Source organism: Ursus arctos, chromosome X, assembly GCF_023065955.2.
Source record: "Ursus arctos isolate Adak ecotype North America chromosome X, UrsArc2.0, whole genome shotgun sequence".
Classification (NCBI taxonomy): domain Eukaryota; kingdom Metazoa; phylum Chordata; class Mammalia; order Carnivora; family Ursidae; genus Ursus; species Ursus arctos.
This window is the reverse complement of record NC_079873.1, coordinates 43,618,665-43,627,962: the sequence shown is the minus strand read 5'-3', so window position 1 is coordinate 43,627,962 and position 9,298 is coordinate 43,618,665.

Below are 9,298 nucleotides of genomic sequence, written 5' to 3'. Positions count from 1 at the left end.
GGCTCCCAGATCAGCGGGGAGTCTGCTTCTCCCTCTCCCTCTGCCCCTCCCCACCTCATGCTCTCTCTCAGATAAATTTTTTAAAATCTAAAAAAACCCAAAAGATTCGGACACTTAATGGGCAGAGCCACCCAGGTGACCCAGGTCTGTTTTTTCTTTTTTTTTCTTTTTTAAGATTTTATTTATTTGACAGAGAGAGAAACACAGTGAGAGAGGGAACACAAGTGGGGGAGTGGGAGAGGGAGAAGCAGGCTTCCTGCTGAGCAGGGAGCCCGATGTGGGGCTCGATCCCAGGACCCTGGGATCATGACCCAAGCCGAAGGCAGATGCTTAACCACTGAGCCACCCAGGCTGTTTTTTTCATTCTTACAAGTGTAAGATTAAACCTAAATACACTGTTTTGGCTAGAAATAGAAGTTAGCAGCCAACTTTGGCTCAAGGACCACCCCCACACACACACCAGGGACCTTGCAAACTCTATTTAGAACTGCTGTGCAGTCAGAGATGCTTCTACCCAGCCTTTATTTCTTCTCTCTCCTTCAGTGGAGTTCAGACAAAAATCCTGTTCTAAAGGCTCTCCCAGCTTCCTCTGAATGTGGTGCTTTCTCTCATGTTTGTTTCCCCTAATAAAGTTCTTACACATTGAATTCTGTTTTAGCATCAGCTCCTTGAAGGCTCTGGACTAACACAAAAGGCCTGTGTAAGATACTCTGACCCAAAACCAACACAGAAGTTTTGTGTTCTTTGTGATATTAACACTTTTCTCTACAGAGGCCAAGCTTTATTTATTGAGTGTAGCCTGAAGCTTTCAAGGTATGCATGGAATTTTAAAGGCATATTAACCCATGCATGGAATTAGTCTGTTCCATTCAATCAAACCTTTATGGACGTATATTTAATTTATTTCCAGTTTTGTACCATTTCAAATATAAACTAGGGGAAATTCCTTTGTTCAGAAACCTTTGTATATCTGTCCAATCATTTGATTAGAAAATATTTTAAAAAGAAAATGTATGGATCATGCAGAGTTTACACTACCATCTTGATGCATAACCCTAGCTGGTTTCCCAGTTCCAAGAATGTAGCACAGTAACTGGTATCTCTCATCTTTTATTTTATTTATTTACTTACTTAATTCTGCTTCATAGTCTTTTCCAAGGGATGGAATTAAAGGGGAAGTAAAGGGGCACCTGGGTGGCTCAGTTGGTTAAGCATCTGCCTTCAGCTCAGGTCATGATCCCAGGGTTCTGGGATCAAGCCCAGTGTGTCAGGCTCCCTGCTTCTCCCTCTGCCCCTCCCCCCTGCACCTGCTCTCTCTCTCTCTCTCTCTCCATCAGATAAATAAATAACATCTTTTAAAATAAGGGGGAAGTAAAGCAGGGCTCAGCCTTTATATAAAAACCTTGTTCTATGGATAATAATGTTCCCCTTGTTAAAGAAAGAAACTGTACCTGAAGCTTTCCTACACTTCAGACTTCAGAGAGTGAGCATGTGTTGGAATCAAACATGACTTTGACATGGTTCCCACAACGAGTTGGTAAAAACCTCTGGTTAATTTGACCTGTTCCTATAGAAAAGACCTCATAGCACAGATGTGTCTGCACCAATTCTGGCTTTGAGGAAAGGCATATCTGAAGTAGAATCCCAGCTCATTTCTTACTAACTGTATCTGTGATTTTAGGCAAGTAGCTGCAGCTCTGGGTACCTCAGGTGCTAGTACATATTGAGGGGCAGGAGGTATGAGAGGCTGAGACAAGTTTTCAGCCCTGGTCAGGCTTGAACATGGCACCTACAATTCCATTTACCTGTGAGGATCAGGCCCCGAGACCCAACCCTACTCCTCCTGCTCTCACCAGTACGGGTTGTGTGAGGATTCAAACAGCCTAGTTATGTCTGAAAGATACCATTAATGCCAGGCTTGGGGAAGGCACACACCCATGAGGAGAAAAAAGATGATAGGACTTCCATTTCCACCCTCTGACTCCTGGACCCAAAATCCTGGCTATGGGAAAACAGCAGCATATATTGTACACTGATTCAGAGCATATTACAGCCCCTTGGAGACCCTTGCCCTACTCCTACAGGGTACTGATACCTAGCTGACACCATAACAGATTCTTCAAAAGGACATGCAGCCATTCTATCAAGCCACCAGTTTCTGAATAGTGAGGAACATGATAAGACTAGTGAATTCCATGACCATGAGCCCACTGCCACACATCATTTGCTGTGAAGTGAGTTTCTTCATCAGAACATACTGCCTAGATTACAACAGTGGTGGGTAAGGCATTCTATAAGTCCACTGATGGTAGTTTCAGCAGAAGCATCATATTCAAGGAAGACAAATTCATCTCCATAGTACTTGTTTATTCTAGTAAGAGCAAAAGCTACCCTTCCGTGATGGAAGAGGTCCAATAAAATCAACCTGCCACCAGCTAGCTGGCTAATCACCCCAGGGATTGGTGCCATATGGCTGAATCCATGCATAACCCCACCCTGCCTCATGGCCAATTTATTTAGAAGCCCATTAGGCAATGACAGGGATGGCTGAAAAAGAGTACCCACAGTATCCATAGAACAGTTAATTCTACTCATCTTGTCATTGAAACCTTCCATTGCTGAGGTCACCCTATGGTGAGCATTCAGATAAGAAAAAAATTTCTTGGAAGTCCTAGACACAGCAGTTAGACAAGAAAAATAAATAAAAGACATCCAAATTGGTAAGAAAGAAGTAAAACTAACACTATTTGCAGATGGCATGATTATATAGAAAACCCAAAAGACCACCAAAAATTGCTGTAACTGATAAATTAATTCACTAAAGTCAGAAATCTGTTGCATGTAGTAATAAGGAAAGAGCAGAAAGAGAAATTAATAATCCTATTTAAAATTGCACCAAAAATAATAAAATATCTAGGAATAAACTTAACCAAAGTGTTGAAAGACCAGTATTCTGAAAACTATAAAAGATTGATAAAAGAAATTGAAAATGACAGAAATAAATGGAAGAATATCGCATGCTCATGGACTGGAAGAACAAATATTGTTAAAATGTCCATACTATCCAAAGCAATCTACAGATTTAATGAAATCACCATCAAAATACCGCCAGCATTCTTCACAGAACTAGAACAAACAATCCTAAAATACATATGAAACCACAAAAGAACCTGAATAGCCAAAGCAATCTTGAAAAAGAAAAAAAGTAAAGGTATCACAATTCCAGACTTCAAGTTGTATACAAAGAAGTAGTAATTAAAACAGTATGGTACTACAACTATATGGTCAACTAACCCATGACAAAGCAGGAAAGAATACCCAATGGGGAAAGGACAATTTCTTCAACAAGTGACGTTGGGAAAACTGGACAGCAACATGGAAAAGCAATAAATTGAACCACTTTATTACACCATACACAAAAATGAACTAAAAATGGATTAAAGACCTAAATACAAGACCTGAAACCATAAAAATCCTAGAAAAGAACACAAGCAAGAACCTCTTTGACATTGGCCATTAGCAACTTCTTTCTAGATATGTCTCTTGAGGCAAGGAAAACAAAAGCAAAAATAAACTATTGGGACTACATCAAAATAAAAATCTCCTGCACAGTGAAGGGAACAATCAACAAAATTAAAGGTATTTTTCAGAAGGGGAGAAGATACTTGCAAATGACATATCTGATAAAGGGTTAATATCCAAAATATATAAAGAACTTATAAAACTCAACACCCAAAAAATGAATAACCCGATTTAAAAAAGGGCAGAAGACATGAATAGACATTTTTGCATAGAAGATACACAGATGGCCGACAGACACACGAAAAGGTGTTCATCATCATATACCATCAAAGAAATGCAAATAAAAACTACAATAAGATATCATCTTGCACCTATCAGAGTGGCTAAAATCAACAACACAAGAAACAACAGGTGTTGGCGAGGATATGGAGAAAAAGAACACTTGTGCACTGTTGGTGGGAATACAAACTGGTGCAGCCACTGTGCATTGTGCAAAACAGTACAGAGGTTTCCCAAAAAGTTAAAAATAAAACCACCTTAAGATCCAGGAATCACACTACTGAGTATTTACCCAAAGTGTACAAAAATACTAGTTCAAAGGGTTACATACATCCCAATGTTTATAGCAGCATTATGTATGATAGCCAAATTATGGAAGCAGCCCAAGTGTCCATCAATTGATGAATGGACAAAGAAGAATTGGTATATATATATATATATAGAGAGAGAGAGAGAGAGAGAGAGAGAGAGAGAGGAATATTACTCAGCCAAAAAAAAGAATGAAATCTTGCCATTTGCAATGACATGGATGGAGCTAAAGAGTATAATGCTAAGTGAAATAAATAAATCAGTCAGAGAAAGACAAATGTCATGATTTCACTCATATGTGGAATTTAAGAAACAAACAAGCAAAGGGAAAAAATAAAAGAGAGAGAGAAAGATACAAATCAAGAAACATGCTCTTAATTATAGAGAACAAACTGATGGTTGCCAGAGGAGAGGGAGATTGGGGGATGGATTAAATAGATGTTGGGGATTAAGGAGTGCACTTGTTGTAATGAGCACTGATATGGAATTGTTGAATTACTATATGGTTCACCTGAAACTAATATAACTGTATGTTAACTAACTTTAAATTAAAATTAAAAAATTAAAAAATTAACTCTAAATTAAAAACTTAAAAAAATAGATTAGTAGTTGTAAATTTAAAAAATAAAAAAAAATTGCCTACTAGGCAGGTTACAGTGCTTGCTTTCTTTAATACTGTTTCAACACAGCTGCATGTATGCCTAAACACTAATTTTGTTAGCTTTTGAACTATATTTAAAGCGAATCATATAGGGTGCCCTGTTTTGTATCCAGTTTCTTTCACTTAACATTAGATCTGTATGGAGTTTAGTTCATTCCTTCTTGTAGCTGTGTAGTATTCCACACTATGAATCTGGCACAATTTATTTGCTTTTCCTGTTGGTCGATAATTGAGTCATTTCCAGCTTTTAGCTGCTAGAAATAGAGTTTTTATATGAGTATTATTGTATGTCAAAGAATGCTCACCATAGCTAGTATAAGATGGCAAAAACCTAAATCATACACTACCTATCCATCCACAAGAGAGTGAGTGAATAAATTCTGGCTGTAATAAATAATGACACATCATCAAAGTCATTTCAGAACATGTGAGCCATTGTTTGAATAAGTTACACTAGTTAACCGTGGGATGTTGTGAAGATGACACATGACTCTAACAACTGCAGATGGGTCACAGTAACCAGCGGGGCAGTGAGCTCCCTGAGCTCATCTTGGGGTCACCCATGGGTAGAGATGCAGCTAAACAAAAACGGGCCTGTAACACATATGGCTGGCCACCACAGAGCACTACAGAGAGGACCTCAACCGCCCATGGTTCTGATTTCAGAGCTTACCACCTGTCTGACTGCTCTGAGTACTTCTAGGGAGGCAGCCCCTGGTTGTGCCTGAAAAGGCCCAAGTCAGGTCATCCCCAGCAACTCTGACCTGCTCCTCCTCCTCCTCTTGGGTCAAATCTGCTTTCTTATTGCTTCAGATCCTCCTTCATTCATAAGCATGCTCTGTGTGCTTGGAATGTAATTGTGCCCATTGTGCAGATGAGGTGACTGAAACCCATGGACAGGAGAAGCTTGGTCTGCAGCCTCAGAGCAGGTGAGTGGGCAGGTGTTCATGGGTCATTCCTCCTTCCACAGCCATACATCCCCTCAAGCCATATGGAGCTTTTCTTCTGCTTCCTCCTCCAGGACCCTGTCTCCCCCAGACTAGCAGCCCTGGTGCATCTTACTCACCACAGCTAGGGGTTATAGACCCAGAATACAGGCTCTCAGAGGGGACTGTGTGGAGGCAGAAATGGTCAGGTTCTGAGTGGGGACTTAGGGGACTTTTCCTAAACCCAAGGCTCTGTTGGAGGCTTCCCCTAATGTCTTAGGATCAGGGCTGTATCCTCAGGACAGGACAGGCTGTAGTTCAATTTTTCTTGGGGTTCAGGCTGAAGATTCCTGTCTCATTAATAAAAGACTAAAAAGCAACTTTTCAATGAGAAAAAGAAGGATAAAAATATGAGAACTTACCTTTAACCACAGAAATGAGGGGCGCCTGGGTGCCTCAGTCTGTTAATCATCTGACTCTTGATTACAGCTCAGGCAGTGATCTCAGGGTTGTGAGATCAAGCCCCATGACAGGCTCTGTGCTCGGTGTGGAGCCTGCTTAAGATTCTCTCTCTCCCAGAAAGGGTGGGGGGGCATCTTTAAAGATCTTTCAAAGAAAAACATGCAGCCAAGGATCCTTTATACAGCAAGGCTGTCATTCAGAATTGATGGAGATAAGGAACTTCCAAAATTGCCAGTCACTGACCAATTTCATAACCATGAAACCAGCCCTACAGGAGATTTTAAGGGGGGTTCTATAAAAGTAAAAAGGCCCCAAGAGTGATACAGAACAGAAAGTCACAATCTATAGAAACAAAGACTTTACAGGCAACATGACATCATTAAAATCATATCTCGCAATAATCACTCTCAATGTAAATGGCCTAAAAACTCCCATAAACGACACAGGGTTGAACATTGGATAAAAAGAAATGACCCATCCATTTGCTGTCTACAAGAGACTCATTTTGAACTTAAAGATACATCCAGACTGAAAGTAAAGGGATGGAAAATCATCTTTCACATCAATGGACCTCAAAAGAAATCTGGGGTAGCAATTCTCGTATCAGACAGATTGGATTTTAAAATAAGACTAAAATTAGAGGGGTGCCTGGGTGACACAGCGGTTAAGCGTCTGCCTTCGGCTCAGGGCGTGATCCCGGCGTTATGGGATCGAGCCCCACATCAGGCTCCTCCGCTATGAGCCTGCTTCTTCCTCTCCCACTCCCCCTGCTTCTGTTCCCTCTCTCGCTGGCTGTCTCTATCTCTGTCAAATAAATAAATAAAATCTTAAAAAAAAAGACTATAGTTAGAGACACAGAAGGGCACTATATTATTCTTAAAGGAAGTATCCAACAAGTGGATATGATTATAAATTACTATGCCCCCAACAGGGGAGCAGCAAGATACACAAGCCAACTCTTAACCAGAATAAAGAGACATATAGATAAAAATACGTTAAAAGTAGGGGAACACAACACTCGACTATCAGCAATAGATAGATCATCTAAGCAGAAAATCAACAAAGAAACAAGAGCATTGAATGCCATACCAGACCAGATGGACCTCATAGATATATATAGAACACTACACCCCAGAACAACAGAATACTATTCTAATGCACATGGAACACTCTCCAGAATAGATCACACGTTCTGGGTCACAAAACAGGTCTCAACTGATACCAAAAGACTAAAATTATTCCCTGGTTTTACAGTTATTGCACACCTGGCTGACAAATCATGACTTTGTATGCATGAGCTATCTGATCTTACAAGAGTTCATTAACAGCTGAAAACTACTTTTAAAACCCCCAATTTTATCTCCCTCTGTATATTGCCACCCTTTGATATTGTTTCCCATTTTACAGAGGTAACAATCTGAGGAAAACCACTGGTTATAGGGACATAATTTCTTCTTAATACTCACAGACTCGAAATTCCAATCTGCTCACCTGAGTCAAACACAAGTTAAAACACGATGTGCCTTTCGTATCTTTTTGTTTCTATTTTCCCTGATAGGGATGGTTCTTTCAGCATTTAAGATAGTGCAAGTATATATAACACTTTATATCAATTTTATCATACATCCAGGTGCAATAGAACCAACAAACGAAACAAAACCCTACTGTTAAATCTTACTTTTTTTTTTTTTTTGGCCTCATTGGAACTATAAGATGTGGATTACAGATGGGAATGGAGATCCCGTAGAATGCTGGGAGGTAGCCTCAGGAGCAGCAACAAAGCTAAAGTCAAAGCTTGAAACATTTTCCCGGTTTCCTTCTGGGTTATCTAAAGGTTTACTTCAGCCCAGGGAATTGCCTTAATTTTCCCAGCGCCCCTGGAGGAGAGACAAACTAAAATTTTAACTTGTTTTTTTTTTTTTTCTTTTGCCCACCCAAAGGTTGCCGTTGTGAATGGGAAAGCCTTCTCTTCTGCCTGGAGGAGAGAAGAAAAACAAATTCATCACCTGGCTATGCCAGATTTAAACCATTTGTGACAGAAGCATTCGGCAAACCAGGAGGAGCAGGAGGAAGATTTCTTACCTTGATAAAGAGCAAGTACAAAAACTCCTACAACTGGAAATCTTGCGGAAAAATAAGAATCAGACCGGCGAGAGACGAAGTGACACTCGGAGAAGTAGGAGAACTCGGAATTATTTTACACCAGCGGAGCCACATGAGCTCCTGCTCCAAATTCTGGGCCCAGGGCAAGGGGGTTACAGGGCTTTTAGAGGGGAGGGGCAGGGGGTCAGGTTCCAGGGGCTATGCTGGTTGCTGGCAGGTGGGTTTAAATTGGGGGAGTGGGACTGCTTTAGGCGGGAACAATATTGCGGGATGCTTGTGTACAGAAGCAGGAATGGCTGGTTATCTCTTGTTCCTGGGGTGGGGGTGTTGGCTCCTGGTCATCTTTTGTTCTATCTACTGGGGGCTGCCGGCCTGGGCCTGCTCTGGGTGAGCCTGGCCTGGGTGATTTTCCTCTTCATTCCCCTCTTTCGATGCCTTTTCTAACTTTAGAATGAGCGTCGATCATTTCCACTGGGCTTTTGTTGGTCTAAAGATCTGTACTGAGTTACCAGTAGTTGCAATCTAATTGATTCCATTCGAGAGCTGATGAAACGGGTGATAAGATTAATAGTACATGGACCAAACAGGAGTGCCAATAGAATCGTGAGGAGAGGGCCAGCTAAGGGAAGGAGCCATGTGGCCCAGCCCCAGACATTATACCAACTGTCCCAAGAATTTGGTAGTTCTTGTCTCCGGCGAGCAATCCGATCTCGGAATCGTAGGCTCATGTCTCTGACTACCCCTGACTGCTTCGTGTAGAAACAACATTCCTCATTTAGGAAGAGACGGACTCCCCCCTTTTCAGCAGTGAGCAGGTCTAAGCCCCTCTGATTTTGTAGTACTATTGCTGCTAGGGAATCTATCTGATTTTGTATAGTCATTACAGACTTAGCCACCTGCTCCATATCTTCTGCAAGATTTTCTGACAGCTGCCTGTAGTAATAGGAGGACGAGGCGATTCCTCCTATGCCCGTGCCCACGCCCACATCTGTAGTTATGCCTGGTCCAACCACCAGTGGGATGACTTGGATGGCCC